This window comes from Mauremys reevesii, linkage group 1 (assembly GCF_016161935.1).
Source record: "Mauremys reevesii isolate NIE-2019 linkage group 1, ASM1616193v1, whole genome shotgun sequence".
Taxonomy (NCBI): domain Eukaryota; kingdom Metazoa; phylum Chordata; order Testudines; family Geoemydidae; genus Mauremys; species Mauremys reevesii.
Genome location: NC_052623.1, coordinates 137,131,207 through 137,150,034, shown reverse-complemented (window position 1 = coordinate 137,150,034; position 18,828 = coordinate 137,131,207). Strand labels below are relative to the sequence as shown.

At 41.3% G+C, this 18,828-nt stretch overlaps 1 protein-coding gene and 1 long non-coding RNA gene across 7 annotated transcripts in view; both read right to left on the bottom strand.

The window, feature by feature from the left end:
- The window catches only part of FRMPD4 (FERM and PDZ domain containing 4), a 451,884-nt gene that overhangs the window by 334,035 nt on the left and 99,021 nt on the right, over positions 1 to 18,828 (bottom strand). The gene's annotated exons all lie outside the window — the stretch shown is intronic.
- The window catches only part of LOC120380561, a 54,232-nt gene continuing 45,891 nt past the window's right edge, over positions 10,488 to 18,828 (bottom strand). The window contains exon 4 of the long non-coding RNA XR_005587803.1: positions 10,488 to 10,750. This is a non-coding gene — a long non-coding RNA (uncharacterized LOC120380561). The remainder of the gene's footprint in view (positions 10,751 to 18,828) is intronic.

Genomic DNA, 18,828 nt, shown 5'->3' with positions numbered 1-18,828 from the left:
TCTCTCTCAACTTTGCCCAACCTGATTGCAATTTGTGGCTGTTGGGTTCCTGAGATTCATATTGGGGAAGCCAACTGGTACCATACTCAGAGTACTCCAGGCACCTTAATACAGAGAAAGATTTCCCTCCAGTTGCTGTGGAGACTGGACATCATTTGGCCAATATGAGAACAGGAACCCAAAGGAGAACATATTTTCTTAATAGTTGCTAAGTTTTACTCCTAATGACCTGGAAAAATAAGGGAGCAAAGTCAGGGCAAATATAATTGAACCTTATTTTGTGTATAGCAGAAAAATAATCAACTATAGACACAGATCAATTTCACAAACACCCTTTACAGTATTACAGAGTTAATCTATTGTAGGAATAGGTAAAAAACAAAGCAAGTGCCTCCTCCAAGCACAAGCACAATCGTCAGCAGGAGAGCTTCATCTTACCTTCGGAGCACAAATCATCAACACAGCAGGATAAGCAAGATAACTATTAGGAGTGCTGGCTAAAACTGGGCAACTTTTTTCAGTGAAAAGTAAAATTTTCCCAAAATTGCATTTTTCAGCAAATCAAAACTATTAGCAGATTTGACATGAATTCACCAAATAGTTATGGCCAAAAAATATTTTCTTTCAAGATTGTGGAGCCATTCACGAAACAGCCGGAGGAGATGGTGCCACCACCTAAGTCCAGTGGTTAGGGCACTCAGCTGGGATGTGGGAGAGACTCATTCAATTCTGTCAGATAAGGAGAACAGATTTAAAGAGGGGCTATGGAATATTCTGATGCGGGCCTCTCCTGTTGAAGCTGTTCCTCTGTGTATAAATAAATGAATGGTCACGGGAGCATAGACCTTGATAAACGCCATAACCAGGGGCGGCTCTAGCTATTTCGCCGCCCCAAGCACGGCGGCACGCCGCGAGGGGCGCTCTGCCGGTTGCCGGTCCCGCGGCTCCGGTGGACCTCCCGCAGACGTGCCTACGGAGAGTCCGCTGGTCCCGCAGCTCCGGTGGGCCTGCCGCTGGCGTGCCTGCGGATGCTCCACCGGAGCCGCAGGACCAGCGGACCCTCCGCAGGCACACCTGCGGGAGGTCCACCGGAGCCGCCTGCCGCCCTCCCGGCGACTGGCAGAGCGCCCCCCGCGGCATGCCGCCCCAAGCACGCACTTGGCGTGCTGGGGCCTGGAGCCACCCCTGGCCATAACACCAGGCTAGAGAATCATTTTCATGTCCTCTCTGGCCCAATGACTATTCAAGTATTTTGTACAAAGTAGACAGCTTCAGCTGGAGAGATGGAGAGAGTCCAATCCTAGAGCTTTGTGGTTAGGGCACTCGCTATGTTCAAATCCCTTCTCCACATCAGGCAGATTTAATGGCTTATATGGCAGGCAGTGGTGGCACCATCGCCGCCTCTTCCTCCTCAAATCTAGCCCTTTAAAAATTCCCAGAAACAAAACATTTCGGGAACGTTTTATTTCACCTGAAACTGGCTTTCAAACATGGTTCAAGCCAAAGCACTCCCTCTCTCCCTCCCTCCAGAACTGCTAGCAAACGGAAAAAAAATTAACTATTCGCCCAGCTCTAGTCCTGGCCACCCCTTTTCACAAGATAAATACAGGATCCCCTAGTGGTGCTATGGCCTAAATTTGAACTTGAGGTCTTCTCTGGTGACATATCTGGTCCTAATGTCACCCAGGGAGAGCCATACATGTCAGGCACTTAGCTATTTCTCTTCCACTGCTGACAGCCAAAGAAAAGTCGTAAAGGAACTAGGAAAGAGCTTAATATATTCAAATCGACTGATTAAGTGAGAATATTTCCATGTCCTACTTCCAATAGTCTACAGTTATTTTTATGACGAAGACAATTTTATTCTTTTAATTCCAGATGGAGCATTAGGATTGTTCTCTCTTACTAGTTCGGATACAACACATACTTAATGACATTTCTGAAGTGTTTTGTTTTAATTTAATTTTCTTCTTTAAAAGAAGGAAGACTACAGGCTGAAGATGTAATAAGCCTCTGTGATCTCCTGAAGTTGAGTATCTAAATCTAAGTCCATAGCATAAATGGAGCAGGAGGAGACAGATATTTAAAATAAAGACTTCATGATTTCTGAAAGGAGGAGAGCATGTACTCACTATTTGGGGCTGCAACTTTTAGCCTGTGAGGTACTATATTTTGTTTTGTAATGCGCCTCTCAAGCTTTCTGTTGAACCAGTCAGTCTCCTGCAGAGGAGGCTCAGCAACCTCCTGAGGCCTGCACAGTCATATGTATATCTGAACACAGCCTCCAAGGCCCTGTCCTCAATTTTCAAACACTAAGTGCACATGGTTTCTGTGACAGTCACTTACCCTCAAAGGACAAGATCTTTCGTAGAATGCTGTCATTTGCAATTAACAAGAGCACAGTGATGGAAATCGCCTCTGGGAAACATTTAAACTCCTTTGAATTCTCAGAACGCATCCTGACAGGCCCACAGGGCACAGTCTACTTCCTGACCCACAAAATGCCTTGTGGAGATGAATAGTCGTAAGGGATAGTTGCACTACCAGATGTTGGCTGGTAGTGCAAGCAGTCTGTTCAAAGGAAGTTCTCTGTTCAAATCTACAATCTGTACAGATTATGAGTAAAGGATATACTAGGAATACTTGTGTATCTATAGGTCTCAGAATGGTAACCATGTTAATCTGTACCAGCAAAAACAGCGAGGAGTCCTTGTGGCACCTTAGAGACTAACATTTATTTGGGCATAAGCTTTTGTAGGCTACAGCTCACTTCATCAAATGCATTGAATGGTAATAAAGGTATAAAGCAGGTATAAATACATGAAAGGATGGGAGTTGCCTTACCAAGTGTAAGGTGAGTCTAATGAGACAATTCTGCTGTTTATTGAATTGTCTCGTCAGACTGACCTCACACTCGGTAAGGCAACTCCCATCCTTTCATGTATTTATACCTGCTCCTGTATTTTCCACTCCATGCATCTGATGAAGTGGGCTCTAGCCCACAAAACCTTATGTCCAAATAAATGTGTTAGTCTCTAAGGTGCCACAAGGACTCCTTCTTGTTTTTGTGCATCTATAATTATATGAAAATCCTTTCATTTCTCCCTTGCAGGGGAAATAACGAGCTGACTTAAGGCCAAAGGTTCCTGACCACTCTGACAGTATCCTTGTACATAAGCTTAAAACTCAGGCAAACAATGATGAGAAAAGTGCAAGTCATTAAAGGGTATTTAATGTTTTTAGCAGGTAAGGGTACTGAATGTCAGGGATTAAACAGAGACCGACACTGCTCACTGTAGGAGAACCAGATAGTGTCCAAAACAACAGTAAAAAAGGAGATTCTACTCATTATCCAGTTTGTTAAACACAGCTGTTACATGAGGGTTTATATTATAATTGATTTTCTACCAATCAAAACCAATGTGTTCTTTTTTCAGGATTGCAGTGAAATTAATATACCAAGAATATCCTATTTTTATTTTACATGTAGAAATAAGCTCACATTCTTGGCATCTTGAATGTTACTATTCTATAAGCTAGTGACAAAATTGTTCAGATGCCACACAATTCTTTTGGCAAAACTTGTTGCATCCCCATTGCAGTTTATGATTTAAAAGAAAACAAAAAAAACACAAATCAAATATTTTATGCTCCAGATGGGACAATAGGCTGGAAGCGTCCATGCTTGTAAGCCATGACTGGCATAAGAAAACAGATGTTCAAAACAAAACATCTTACTTATTACTTAGCCAAGCACTAAGTGAGGCATATTTGATGTGGATGGTAAGCACTGTTTAAACAGTGAGTGCTAGAACCATGGTAATTTTGCAGATAACGAATCCATCAGTTATACTAGCAATGGTATCACAGCTCAGGCAACACACCCAGTACTTTGCCCCCAGCCATACATGTGTCATGTCTGCCATCCGCCACACACTGAAATTTCAGAGTTTTTGGATATCATGCCTCTACTCCCTACACATTCACACATTGCCTGTATCCATGTCAACTATGACAGTAATGCTTCTACAATGCTCTCTTGCCTTTCCATATTAGCAAATACCTCTGTAGAACTACAGATCAGTATATCAAGTAGTTTAGATCGGGAAATGAGGAGGGTTTTTTTCTTTTCTTTTAAAGTTTGAGTGGTTGTTTTGAGCCAATCATGTCAGACCTTTACACATGAGCATCTCTCAGCCCACAGCAGCTTGAAATGTGTGGTGCTGTGAAAGGCAGCCTCTTCAGTCAGTTGGTTCACGTGTGTCGTTTTTAACAAAAATTTGGTCAACAGCGAAAGAAAGGTATGTTCAAAGAGGGCCACTATTCATAGAACAATACAAATAACTACCTGTGAGATTTCCCCCTCAACCTTATCCCCCTCAAAAAAGGACTGAAAGCCCAAATACCTCTCATCTCAGAGTCAATTTAAAATAAACAAAACTGCTATAGGTAGGGAGCACGAGTATCCTTATTTGAGTGCAACTAGGCATCCAGAAGCTCTTCCCACCTAGATCTTAAGTTCTCAAGTGAAATCCCAGAGGCCCAGCCCTCACCCTATACTCACGAAATAAAACTTAAATTGAGAGACATGCAGTACCATATCGTCTCAGCTACCCTGTGATCCCCAAGAGGAAATCAACTACAACATGGAGGTAACTACTGGGGCAGATTTCGCCATTAATCTGCTATATATAATCTTTTTAGAAGCTGAGTCTACTAGGCATGAGAGATTTATCAATTCTTCTGGCAGATTAAAATAGGTACTCCACAGTAGAGTCATAAAATTAAGGATAATAATTTCTGAAGTGTATTCAGACCTGAACACACAACAGGGTTGCTACCAACTCAAATTGTACACGATTTTTTATTATTAATCCTGAAATAAATTTTAGGGTGTGTGACACATCATTGTGTTGTGGTGTTACAGCAGGATAGCATATCACGATGAGTTGATTTAATGTTGTAACACTACAATGGATGTGTAATCAATGTGGCAGAGAAACAGATGAAGAAGGCAACCAAATGGCAACCATAAATTTGGTTCACAGCCAGCTATTCTTCAGTATATTTTACATAATGATAGATATAGTCACTTACAAAATTGCCAATGCACCCTTGGGTATCTATAATTATCTATGAAAATGAGGTAAGACCAAAATTAGATCATTGTACATATTTTCAAGATAACTGACATTTTTGGTGCTATTTAATACTACCACACAACCTGGCACCATTCATTTAAGTACCTGAAAGACGCTAATCTAATGGCATTCAAGAAAAGAGAAAAGAAGTGAAATAATTACAGTAAAAACCTAGTAAAGATGAATATGCTAAAAAATTCATCCTTGAGGGAAAAAGTAACTTGTCTGCCCACAAGTTCTAATATAACTTTAAGTATCTAAATTGAGGCTTAATATCAGATCTATACAGCAATCAAACTTTACATATGCTAATTGTGGAAACAGTGCATCTTCCTTCACATGTGAGCTACGTATACCACAGAGAAAGAGGAAAACATGATTTTAATTAAAGTTTTCTTCTCTAGCTTTTTTATTTATATGTACTCTTTTGACTTAAGTCGTTTTCAAAAAGATGTGATACACCTGGAAAACATGAAATTTTGTATTTGTGAGACGAACATTAACTGGGACACTTAAAAGTTCACCTATTCTGTACCTAAACAGACAGCAATAATGAGTGGCCTCCACCTAGATAAACAATTAAATACTAGAGTGATGGGCATTATATATAAAACTATCTTGACTAGATGACAGAGCAAGCTAGAAGCCTTTAGCATACTAAGACGTTTCCAGTTCAAAACCTGAAGGAATAGCTAATCCATCCCAGCTAAAAGATGAGCCAGTTAAGAAAGTAAATTAATTTGTCGGATTTTATATAATTTAGGTAAAAACAGGAAGTGCAGATACTGGGACAGCTTCTTAACTGGTATAGACTGTCATTCCTCCATTTACTTCAACTGAAACATGATGATTTACACAAATTAAAGATCCGTCCCAATACATTATTCCTATCATATTTTATATCAGATCTCAAGCACAAGAACATTCTGATTGGAACACAGTTCTAAGACAAAATGACAATTCATGCCTTCTTTTAAGGAACAGAAGCATATGAATCCTGTCCTTTATCCTGCTGTTACAGAAAAGGACGGCAAAGTGTAGCAATTTATTGATTTATCTAATGCAACGAGGCATGGAGAAATGCTTTTCACAGTTTTCTTATACAGCACTTCATAGCTAAGAAATCAGTGGGAGTGTGTGCGCACACACACACGCGCACACACACACAACCTTACTCTCCAATATTGCTAAGGAACAGTAACAGTCTGTGAAAGCATTCTGAATATTGGCATGCATGTGAGCATCCCATACAACCCACTCTGCCTCTAAGATTCCCACATCCAATAAAGCCTGAATATTTTTTTTAAAACTAGACTAGGTTTTTACTCAGTGAGGTTGGCAACAACAGATGTGTACATTCCCTGTCAGGGCTAATCATCAGTTTTGAACAGAAACACAGTCTAGTAGGTAAAATTGGGTATTTTTGAAGCCCACATAGAGAAATAAACTAATTCTAAGTCTTCAAATATGATAAACAAATAGGTCACTTGTACAGTAATCTCTTTACTAGTAGATGCAAGATCTTAATTGTTATATGGAGATGAAAATAATGTGTTTAAGGCACAAGATTTGGATTGGGGGATTGGATTTGGGTTCTATGTCTTGCTCTGCTAAAAACTGCATGACCTAGACAACTAGCTTAACCTATGTGTGCTTCAGTTTTCCATGTTATAAAATGGGGATAACACCATTTTCTGTTTTGGACACCTCAGTTCCAGAAAATGCAGACAACTTGGAGAAAGTTCAAAGAAGAGTAAGAAAAAATAAGAAGAAGTTGAATGGTTTCGACTGTAAGTAAAGACTGAAAGTTGTATAATCAAACATCCAAAACTGAGATGTACCACTTGGACAGTTATATTTAATCCAGTATTTCCTACACTTACAAGCACAATTATAAATACTACATTCATTTAAACTGTGAACACTATAGCTTGGTTAACCAAAGATTAATGGAGTCAGAGGAAGCATGACAACTGTCTACAATTTTTGACTAGTGTAAACACCAAGGATCAAGAGCTATTAATTAGGTGTCACCAGCTTATTCAAATCCAATTGAAGTCTTTTTCCTTTTTTCCTTCCTTCCCAAAGTTCAAGTTTTTAAAGGGAGGCAGGCCCCTCTGTGCCCAAATTCCCACTGGTTCAGTTCCTTCTTTTCCAAGCATCTGTCATGTTCTCCAATACTCTGCTTCTGGGCTCTGCCCTCGCCTTCCTGGGTTACTTGTCAATCTCCACATATCCAATTTTTATAGGGCTGCCAATTTTGGTTGGACGTATTCCTGGAGGTTTCATCAAATCACAGTCTTTAATTAAAGATGAATCTTTAATTCCTGGAGACTCCAGGACAACCCTGGAGGTTTGGCAACCCTAAATTTTTACCAGCTCCCACTTTCAGCAACAGAACACCATTCCTGAAGTTGACTCTAGCCCTGCCCCCTCTGGAATGAGTTGGATGAATGAATGATCCCCTTCCACTCCTAACAGTCACTGGATATGTCTACACTGAAATTAGACACCCATGGCTGGCCTATGGGTGCTCAGGCTAGAGGGGCTATTTAATTGCAGTATATACATTCGGGCTGCAGCCCAGGCTCTAGGACACCACCACCTTGCAGGGTCCTAAAGACTGAGCTCCAGCCCGAGCCCAACATCTACACCACAATTATACAGCCCCTGAGCCCGAGCCTGTCAGCTGGTATGGGCCAGTCACAGCTTTTTTAAACTGCAGTGAAAACATACACCATCTGAGAGGATGGTGGTTGATTTGAGCCTGCCAGATCATCTACAGCCGACTGGGTTTGCTGCTGTTGCTGACCCTCACCGCCTCACTCCCCGGAATGTGACTGGTCAATGTCACGTTAAGCTAGTACAAGGGGGTAAGCTTAAAGATACTTCACTCTGAGTATCATGAAAAACTGTGTGACACGTTTAGAAGTGGATGAAGACCCACTGCTTCTGTCATTTAAAATTAAATTGAAAAATGAACTAGAAAATATGCTGCACTAGACCAGAAGAAACACTACACAATGTGTCAACTAGATAATAGATCTTCCATCTCTAATTTGAAATACTGCATAATAGTGTCTATGAAAACTTCCATATTGCATCACATAGTTATCTCTGATATTACTTATAATCTAAGCAAATGTGCCAAACTCTCCACAAACATCTTTCCAGTCACCTAAAGGATCTTTAAATGTTTTCTTCTAACCAAGAGTGCTATCCCACATTTTAAACCATTTTTGCCATCATTTAGTCTTCAGAATTTTAAAACATGCCAAGTAGCACCATTTCTTTCCACTACCTTTCTATCTGTAAAAAAAATAGTTAGAATTATACCTCTAGGGTGACTCGCACTTCTTTAATGTTCTTCAATAATTATCTTGTAATTTTAAAAAGGCAAAATACATGTTTATTCCCAAACTCACTTTCAAATGACCTTTCCGCTGACACAGTTCCTCCAGATTTTAAGCTTCATAACTCTTTTACATTGTCAATTACGTGTCAGAATTCAAAGCAGTAGACTTCTAAAGAAAGATGTCCCCTAGGAAGATCACAGGCCAATCCTCTACCTTTCTCCACAGAGCCTAATTCAGAGCTAAAACCTCAGTTAGGCACTGAAGACATTTTCATTTTGACATGCTTGTTCGCCTTCCAGTTGAGAACTGCAGAAATAAATTAAGTAGCTTCAGATCATTTGGTGTTTATAGTCATTACTCTGAACTTAATAAAGTGGTACTCTGCATCCTGGTGAGCATTGTTAATGTCCACTGAGGTGAATTTTATTAATGCCATAACAAAGCTGATGGGATTGTGGTGTTTTTCACACTGACCAGTAAGAGTTTCTGTCACTGCCTGCCTTGTAACTTCGGGTACCTTAATGATAGGCTGCTATGGCTCAGAGCCTTGATAACAATAGCCATCCTGCAAGAATAAAGTCTCACCCTGGCTGCCACAGCATACCTACTCCTTGCAGTGTGATCTCAACAGCCATTCTAGTCCCAAGTCTCCCCAAATCCATCTACACCGGGTTCTTATCTACCAGACATGTTGACTTTTCCACTCTGGTTCATCACCCCCGAAGAAATGTAACCTGCCCCCAGTTATCAGTTTGCTTTGATACACACACTCCACACAGAGAAGGTGGGTAGGAAAAAGGATGGAAATTAATATTTGCCGCTTAGGGTTGGACACAATTACTAAAGAAAAATATCCAAGCTGTAAAAAAGGTGTTAACAATATGTAGTGTATTGTATTTTAAAAATTAAAACGTTTTTTTTCAAATACACACACTGGATGCTGCTGCCGCCAAGATCCTCTGCTCTCTTTACAGGGAAGTGTATAGGATATGCAATTTTAAGTGTTTCCTAGCCATTCATTCTTTACTGAACTGCTTTTGTTTTCGTGTTTATTACTTGTATTCTAGTAGACGCTCCAGGCCCCAAATTAAATTGAGACACACATGCTGGTGAGAGCTGTATAGACATATATAGTCCCTACTCTGAAGAGCTCACAATCTAAATATACAAGACAAAATGTAGGAGAAGGAAAACCATTATTATCCTCATTTTACAGGAGGAACTGTAGCACAGAGGGGCAAAGTACTTTGCCCAATACCACACAGAAAGTCTGCTGCAAGGCAAAGAACTGAACCAAGATACCTGAAACCTAAGGCAATGCCTTAACTACACGGCCACTCTTTCTTTCTATGGGTGTCTCAAACTTGACATTTGCTTCCACAAGACAGGTTGTTACACAGGCAATTCAAAATTTGTACCTGTATTTATCTATTCTGCACATGCAAACAGATCGCCTGCAAATACTGTAGAACCCAGATTACTTGAACTGCTTCCATTAGTGGAACCAGTTCAGTTCAAATACTCAGCAGTTTGTTAGAGTGGGAGTTTTCAGGATTCAATTCTACAGCAATCCTAAATTACAGGAGCTTAGCTGCACGCTGAAGGAGCCTTTGGAAAATTCAGTTTTATGGAGCTTAAATGCTCAGGAGAACTCAAGACTTCCACTTTCCCACATTCATCTATACTTGCTGGTATTTCAGTAAATAGGCAAATCTTGACTATCTAAACCATCTTAAAATACCATAAATTTGAAAAAATACTAAACTTCAAGATACTAAACATACCCAAGTCCACTCCCAGATCTTTGTGGTTTTACATCCACATTTTCCTATTCCCCCCACCAAATATTTTACTCTCTGATGTTGCCGTATGGGAAAAACCCACACAAACAGAGAAAACTGGCTGATTGTACAGGGGTAAAGTGATTATCCACAATGTGCTGCAAATGAACAAAGTAAACAAATGGAAAATAGAAGTATTTTTCTCTAAATTCTTTCAATTATAGTAATTTTAATGTTATTTGTAACAAGAGCAAGCACAAAATTTGCAGACAGAAGTTTATTTTTCAGTTCACAACATTCCTTTGATTGTTTGTCATTGGTTTTTCTTCTTTGTAAGTGCAGTTGTATTTTTACCATCATGCTTTTTTTGGATACATTATTAGGTGCTTTCTTTTAAGCTCTATAACTGCTGTTCTTATGCTCTGTCCCTGGTCTTTATGAATTACTGTGCATATGTTCAGGTGCAGAGATGCTGAAAAAAAGTGAGGCACACATCAGGGAAGCTTCTTTTCATTTTTCTTTAGAGTTATATTGCCCCTTTGATGTACATGCACGCAACTCCCCATTATTCAACGAAGTTATGCATTTGCATTAGAAAAAATTCTCTTTCATTTGCAAAGGGCAACAACATACACTGCTTCTGACAGTGAGAAATTCCTGCAGAAACATAAAATCAGTACTGATAAAGTTTCCAGATGACACACAAATTGGCATATGTTAAATAATGAAGGACAGGTCACTGATACAGAGTAATCAGGATCGGTGGGTAAGCTTGGCAGAAACAAACTATGTATTTTAATATGGATAAATGTCAATGTATTCATCTAGGAACAAAGAATCTAGACCATTCTTACAGGATGGGGGACTCTATCCTGGGAAGCAGTGACTCTGAAAAAGATTTTTGGGTGGTGGGGTGGATAATCAGATGAGCAAGAACTCTCAGTGCAATGCTGTGGCCAAAAGGGCTAATGTGATATTTCATGTATAAACAGGGCAATCTTGAGTGGGAGTAGAGAGGTGTATTTGGCATTGGTTAGATCTCTGCTGGAATACTGTGTGCACTTCTGGTGTCCACAGTTCAAGAGGGTACATCTCATAATCAATAGAAATGGTTTGATTATTGTCAGGTGGAGAAAAACTTTCAATCTGCTTTGAATAAAAAACCTGAGGTCTCACGGGTTAATCCATGCCAGTTGAGAAGTATGTAAGAATAAAAATGGGAAAGATTGAATTTATTTAGAATGATTCTCTCTTCTGGCTTATTTTTATTTCCTTTTTGTGTGGGTCTCAGGGTAGGTCTACACTTACCGCGCGGGTCGAAGCGGTGAGTTCGACTTCTCGGAGTTCGAACTATCGCGTCTAATCTAGACGCGATAGTTCGAACTCCCCGCGCACTCCGGTCGACTCCGGAACTCCACCACTGCAAACGGCAGTGGCGGAGTCGACCTTGGAGCCGCGGACTTCGATCCCGCGGCGTCTGGACGGGTAAGTAGTTCGAACTAGGGAACTTCGAGTTCAGCTACGCTATTCACGTAGCTGAACTTGCATACCCTAGTTCGACCCCCGCCCTTAGTGTAGACCAGGCCTCAGAACACTGACCACAGAAGTGAAACAATGTAACCAGTTTACAGCCATAACATTGTTTACTCCTTGGACAGTCTCCTTTTTAACCAATAAATCACACACACGCCCCTTAATCATGAAGACCCATTTTGTTTCACAATTCACTGAGTTCACTAACAAAGGGTACGTCTACACTACCCGCCGTATCAGTGGGAAGTGATCGATCTATCGGGGATAGATTTATTTCATGTCTAGTGTAGACACAATAAATCGATCCCCAATCGCTCTGCCGTCGACTCCTGTACTCCACCGCGGCAAGAGGTGGAAGCGAAGTCTACAGGAGAGTGGCAGCAGTCAACCTCGTCCCATGAGGACGCGAGGTAAGTCGACCTAAGATACATCAACTTCAGCTACGCTATTCTCGTAGCTGAAGTTGCATATCTTGGGTCGATCCCCCCCACACACACACACACCCAGTGTAGACCAGGCCAAAGAGTGATATTTCTTCTCATAGCTAAGGACTGTGAGGAGTCCTATAACATTATAAGGTAACTTACATAACACACTTAGTTTTAGTCATCCCTGGTGACACTAATATACTGGGGTTAATCCCCTTGAGAAAAGAAAATACGGTACTCTGTGGAATACATATACAGTAGTTCAGTACCATAAGACCAGAGTACCTGAAAGCTTTGTGTGTTCCCTGTGTCCTCCTTACCTTGCAATTAATGGAAAACCCAACCATTGGGACTCCTTCAGGTTTAAAGGACGAGGCACAGAGCATCTGCTCTCTCTGACACTATCCTCAGAAGATGTGCTAAGTTACCCACAAAAAAAACACATTTATAATCTGTATTGACCCTCCATAGCTGCTTCTGAGCACGTATAGGAAAACCTAGCTAATGATAAAATGCATCATACCAGAGGTGCACTAGTGAACTGCCAGAGAGAGGAAGCTATCCACGTGGTAGTCTTCTGCTTCCACTGATCTAAATGGTGCCTTTCTTATGGATTACCCCACGCTCTGTGACATTGAGAAGGCTCACCACCCTCACACTCCACTGCCACCTGCAACCTCTCCTTTGAGGAGTGGCTTTGCAGGTGTAGCTCCCATTTGTAGTTTGCCAGCCCCTGGAACTCTGGATTGAGCCTCTAACAGGTACTACAATTATTGGAATATAATAACGGCTACTAATTTCCCTGCATGCTTGAAGTCAGCGGTTCAGACAGAATGGAACAAACTCATGCTGAGGCCAATATGGAAGCTTCTGCATGGAGTGATCTGGACAAACAACTTGCTGGCCCAATGATGAGCCACAGCCTGACTCAGAGACCAAGAGACCAGTTTCAGTTTTGAGCTTTTGAGGCTGGGAGCTGAATGAGAAGCGGAACAGCTCACGGAGTCTCTGATGAATTCCCACTTCCAACAATGCCATATAGAGCCTGATGCTGGTACAAGTTTGCCTAGTCTCAGAGTAGCTGATAAAACTGTGTGCTATGCCTGTTTTTCTCCAGCACTGAGAGTGCAAGTGAAAGTCAACACCAGGGACAGAAGCTGTCTTTTCTATTTCTGCTATTCTCTTCTCTCCTCATGTGGGTTTATCTTGTTGCGTCTTCTAGGAAATGGGATCAGACTAACTGCTCCAGCTCATCTTAACTAACTTTTCCTTTCCCCAAAAAGGACACTTATTACCATCTAAAAAAAAGGTCAAACAAGGATGGTTGTTTTTTCTTCTAAAAATCCTTTCCAGTAAAAGGGAGAGGGAACAAGGGATGTTGTTAAAATAAATGCCTTATTTAATACTATACATTTCAAATGTTTCAATTGTTTTTCCTTCTTTTCTGTATCTTTAATAACAGGTTATAAGGATTTTTAATGGTGTGTTTGCCACTAAAAAGGCTGAAATCTTTGTTACTAAACTCCAAAACTTGTTCAAAATCATTTACCGTTAGAGAGTGACTGCGTTATGTTAACACCTTTGGCCTATATATTCCATCTAAATTAATACTCCAGAAAACACCTTGGTAGAAACACCACGCAGCACAAAAAGAAAACCCAATGCATGTGAGTGGAGGAGAGAAACCACTCCAGGTAGCAAATACCAGGGAAGAGGGAGGGGGCTTCACAAGAAACTCTGCAGAGTCATCCTCAGAATTTTGCTCCTTCTGTCTACATCCTGCAGGGCGAACAGGCCTTTAATTTTTGAGGCACAAGAAAGGGATTTGTGTTCAGCACAGAAAAACTCTTAAGGACATGACTTTGAAGCAAACATCAAAGATAAATAGTTGCATCTTATCTTAGAACACAGATAAACCAGGAGTGAGGTTCTCAGGAGCACTGATGGTGCTTATCATGCAAGTTGCAATTTAGTGCTCCATTTGGAGTTGCCAGGAAGTGATGGTTCAGAAGCACAAATAGATCTCTTCAAATAGGACAGCCTGTTTAATTTCTTAGTGAGTGAAGACATCAATAAATAATGCTACATGGCTGCAACTTACATTTTGGTTTAAGTAAAAGCAGCTATTTTTTTATTTCACTTTTTTTTTTAAACTGGCTATTACCAAGGCTTGAGAATAGCCTGCTTCTCACAGATCAGCTCTACAGACCCATGTGCCACAAATATTGCTTCCCAAACAAAATTCAATGAACCTATTCAAGCACTCCATATGCTCCTTCTGAAATCAAATTCGATTATTAACTTTCACTTGGCCTGAGGTCTTAAAAAAATCAAAATATATTTTCTTTTGTGGCTCTTCCTCTCAATGCAATGTTTTCATATGAATTCCTGTTTGGCCTTCTCTCTCAAACCCTAACCCACCTCCCCACACATACTCTCTCTCCTGTTAATAAAACAGGCTACTTAGTTTTAAAACCAATTTGTACTTGAGACAGTGACCTAACAACCTGTCCTGAAAGCAAAGAAATAGGGGAAAGAGTGACTTTGCAATATTTTGTTAATTATGTCTCCTATGTACTATCATTAAAAAGTAACCTGCAGCAGTACATGCACATTGGCTGACTATTATGCTATTCCTTTGGGTAAACAAAATACTAGATTCATTTATGAACAGATGTTTCTTCAGTAGTTATTACTTATAACTAGGGACTACAGCAGACTAATCACCACCACTCTTGTTTCAGAGAAGTGTTCTTTATAGTGTGTTAATCTTTATATTCTTTGGTGTCACTGTTCTCATACATTATAACTGACTGTCACATACATTTCAGTGCCTCAGATTTTGCTGAATGCTCAGTTATGGTTTTAAGTACATTCTAATTAGTTGGGCTGAAAATGATGTCAAACAGGGATGAGTGTGCTTATAACTGTTTAATTCCATCTAAATAAATGTATTTCACTATCATTAGTAACATGGCTTCACAGTAGCCATACTCACTACATGGCTACCAAACTTAGTTTATAGCGATACAATTGCTAGTGTTAGTGTCAAGCAGTTTTAGTCATTCCTGATAAACTATGGCTTCTTTTATTTAGTGCTATGAGCAAAAGCAGACAAGTCCTTTAGAAGGGCTTCCTTTACCACCAAAATGAATTTCAATCAAATGCCCAAAATCTTTAGGTTTCAGAGTGGTAGCCGTGTTAGTCTGTATCAGCAAAAACAATGAGGAGTCCTTGTGGCACCTTAGAGACTAACATTTATTTGGTCATAAGCTTTCGTGCTAGAACCCACTTCATCAGATGCATGGAGTGGAAGATATAGGAGCAGGTATAAATACATGAAAAGATGGGAGTTGCCTTACCAAGTGTGAGGTCAGTCTAACGAGACAATTCAATTAACAGTGGGATACCAAGGGAGGAAAAAAAACTTTTGTAGTGGTAATGAGCAGGGCCTCCCGGGGGGAGGGGGGACAAGTGGGGCGTCTGGATGGCCCTAGTAATGAGAGTGGCCCATTTCAAACAGCTGACATGAAAGTGTGAGTAACAGTAGGGGGAAAGGAGTATGGGGAAAATTAGGTTTAGGTTTTGTAATGACCCAACCACTCCCAGTCTTTATTCAGGCCTAATCTGATGGTATCCAGTTTGCAAATTAATTCCAGTTCTGCAGTTTCATGTTGGAGTCTGTTTTTGAAGTTTTTTTGTGAAGAATTGCCACTTTTAGGTCTGTTATTGAATGACCAGGGAGATTGTTATTGAGTGACCAATCTTTTAAAAACATAAGAAATTACACACAAATAAAACTATGTTAAAAGAAAGTTAAGGTTGCAAAAACAAGCACTCAGAAATTAGGAAATACCAGAACTAAAGTTGCCTATGCCACTTTAATTCAGTCCCCTTGTGCATATGGGTTATGATACAAGCTTTAATTACATGATCACACGCTATTCCCCCCTCCCCCCTCCCCCAGGATCCTGCCCCATTCAGTGCACAGGCTGGAGCTGTTCTGGGGATGAAGCAGGGCGGATAGTGAAGACAACTTGTCACTTATCTGTAGGATGCCTGCTTCCTGGCATTCCTCTTACACACCTTACAACTCCTGCAACAAGTGAAGCAGAGGTCCTACAGATAAGTGACAAGTTGTCTTCAAAAGCAACAAAGAATCCTGTGGCACCTTATAGACTAACAGACGTTTTGCAGCATGAGCTTTCGTGGGTGAATACCCACTTCTTCAGATGCACTTGAAGAAGTGCATCTGAAGAAGTGGGTATTCACCCACGGAAGCTCATGCTGCAAAACGTCTGTTAGTCTATAAGGTGCCACAGGATTCTTTGTTGCTTTTACAGATCCAGACTAACACGGCTACCCCTATGAAAGTTGTCTTCACTATCTGCCCTGATTCATAGTTAAAACTGCATCAATGTTTGCATTATAAACCACTGTTTTTCCACTGTGCTTTAAAAACATGTTTAGCATGCAAAGCTACAGCCTCAGAGTGGGTTGAGTATACATTAAAATTTATGGGGAAAATCCCATAAGGGAAAAATCCTCATTGGTTTCAGAATCATTTTAGTAGTCTACTAAGAGATCACGAGAATTGGCACCACTGATCAGTATGCAGATGACTATGTCATTCTTGCACACACAGATGCCGACCTGCAAAGCAGCCTAAATCTTTTTGCAGAGGCCTATCACAGCCTGGGTCTCTCTCTCAACTATTGGGAAAACCAAAAGTACGCTACCAGCCCTCACCTGCACAAACTATTCTTTGTATTCCACAAATCACCACCAGTGGAGAACCCTTGGAAAATGTGGACCATTTTCCATACCTTGGCAGCCACCTCTCCTAAACAGCCAGTATTGACACAGAAAGTGAATACAGGATCCACTGCGCCAGCACATCCTTTGGAAGACTAATCAAATGAGTCATCAATGATAGGGATCTGCAAACAGGCACCAAGGTCTTGGTTTACAAGACAGTTATCATCCCCACCCTTCTCTATGGGTGTGAGACCTGGGTGACCTACAGATGACATCTCAAGCAGCTGGAGTGGTTCCAGCAGCACTGCCTCAGTAGGATTCTCAGGATCAGCTGGCAAGACCGACGCACTAACATCAGCGTTCTCTCTGTAGCCAACATCAGCAATATAGAAGCGCAGGTCATGAAACACCAACTCCGCTGGGCTGGCTACTGTGTATGTACGCTTGACACGCACCTCCCGAAGCAAGTACTCTTCTCTCAAGTCAGGGAAGAAGGGCACGTGGAGAGCAGCGAAAGCGTTTCAAAGACATACTGAAAGTACACCTTAAAAAGGGAGGCATCAACCCAACAAACTGGGAGGACTTGGCACAAAACAGAACAGTGGCACCACACCGTACACCAAGCCACAGCTCATTTTGAGGAGAGCAGACATGCTCATGAGACAGAGAAGAGACAAAGGAGGAAATAAAGGGCAAAACAGTCCAGCCAACAACTATGTCTCCTCCAAAATTACATCTGTCACTTCTGAGGGAAAATCTGCAGGGCACGAATTGGGCTCCCCAGCCACTTAAAAACCCACCAATGAACCACCTTGGCAGACATCATCCTCACGTTGAGAGATAGCTGAAGACGACCTTTTTAATCTATATGCATTTCTAACATGCCAATCCTTGTAGCATGTAGGCACTGGTACCCAGATACTTTTGCAAAGATGACCTGAGGAACTGTTTACATTTGATTATATAGACTTGACTTTTACTCATTTTGAGGAGTTTTCCATTTATTTCATAGGTACGTTTGCTCAGATTCAAAAATGATTAGCCTCTGTGCTGACAGATTCTTGACAGTAAGAGACAAATCCAGCTTTTCTACCAAGGTTTCAACCAGCTTTGCTCACACGGCTCTAGAAGTTCTAGGGGTGGCTACAGGATGCAAATAATTGATGGTCACATTAACACCACCCTATACCGAAAACCTACCGACCACTATGCCTACCTTCATGCCTCCAGCTTCCATCCCGGGCACACCACAAGATCCATTGTCTACAGCCAAGCACTGAGGTACAACCGCATCTGCTCTAACCCCACAGTCAGAGACCAACACCTACAAAATCTCCACCAAGCATTCTCAAAACTACAATACCCGCACGAGGAAATAAGGAGACAGATCAACAGAGCCAGACGTGTACCCAGAAGCCTCCTACTGCAAGACAAACCCAAGAAAGAAACCAACAGGACTCCACTGGCCATCACATACAGTCCCCAGCTAAAACCCCTCCAGCGCATCATCAGGGATCTACAACCCATCCTGGAGAATGATCCCACACTTTCACAGGCCTTGGGTGGCAGGCCAGTCCTCGCCCACAGACAACCCGCCAACCTGAAGCATATTCTCACCAGTAACTGCACACCGCACCATAGTAACTCTAGCTCAGGAACCAACCCATGCAACAAACCTCGATGCCAACTCTGCCCACATATCTACACCAGCAACACCATCACAGGACCTAACCAGATCAGCCACACCATCACCGGTTCATTCACCTGCACGTCCACCAATGTAATATATGCCATCATATGCCAGCAATGCCCCTCTGCTATGTACATCGGC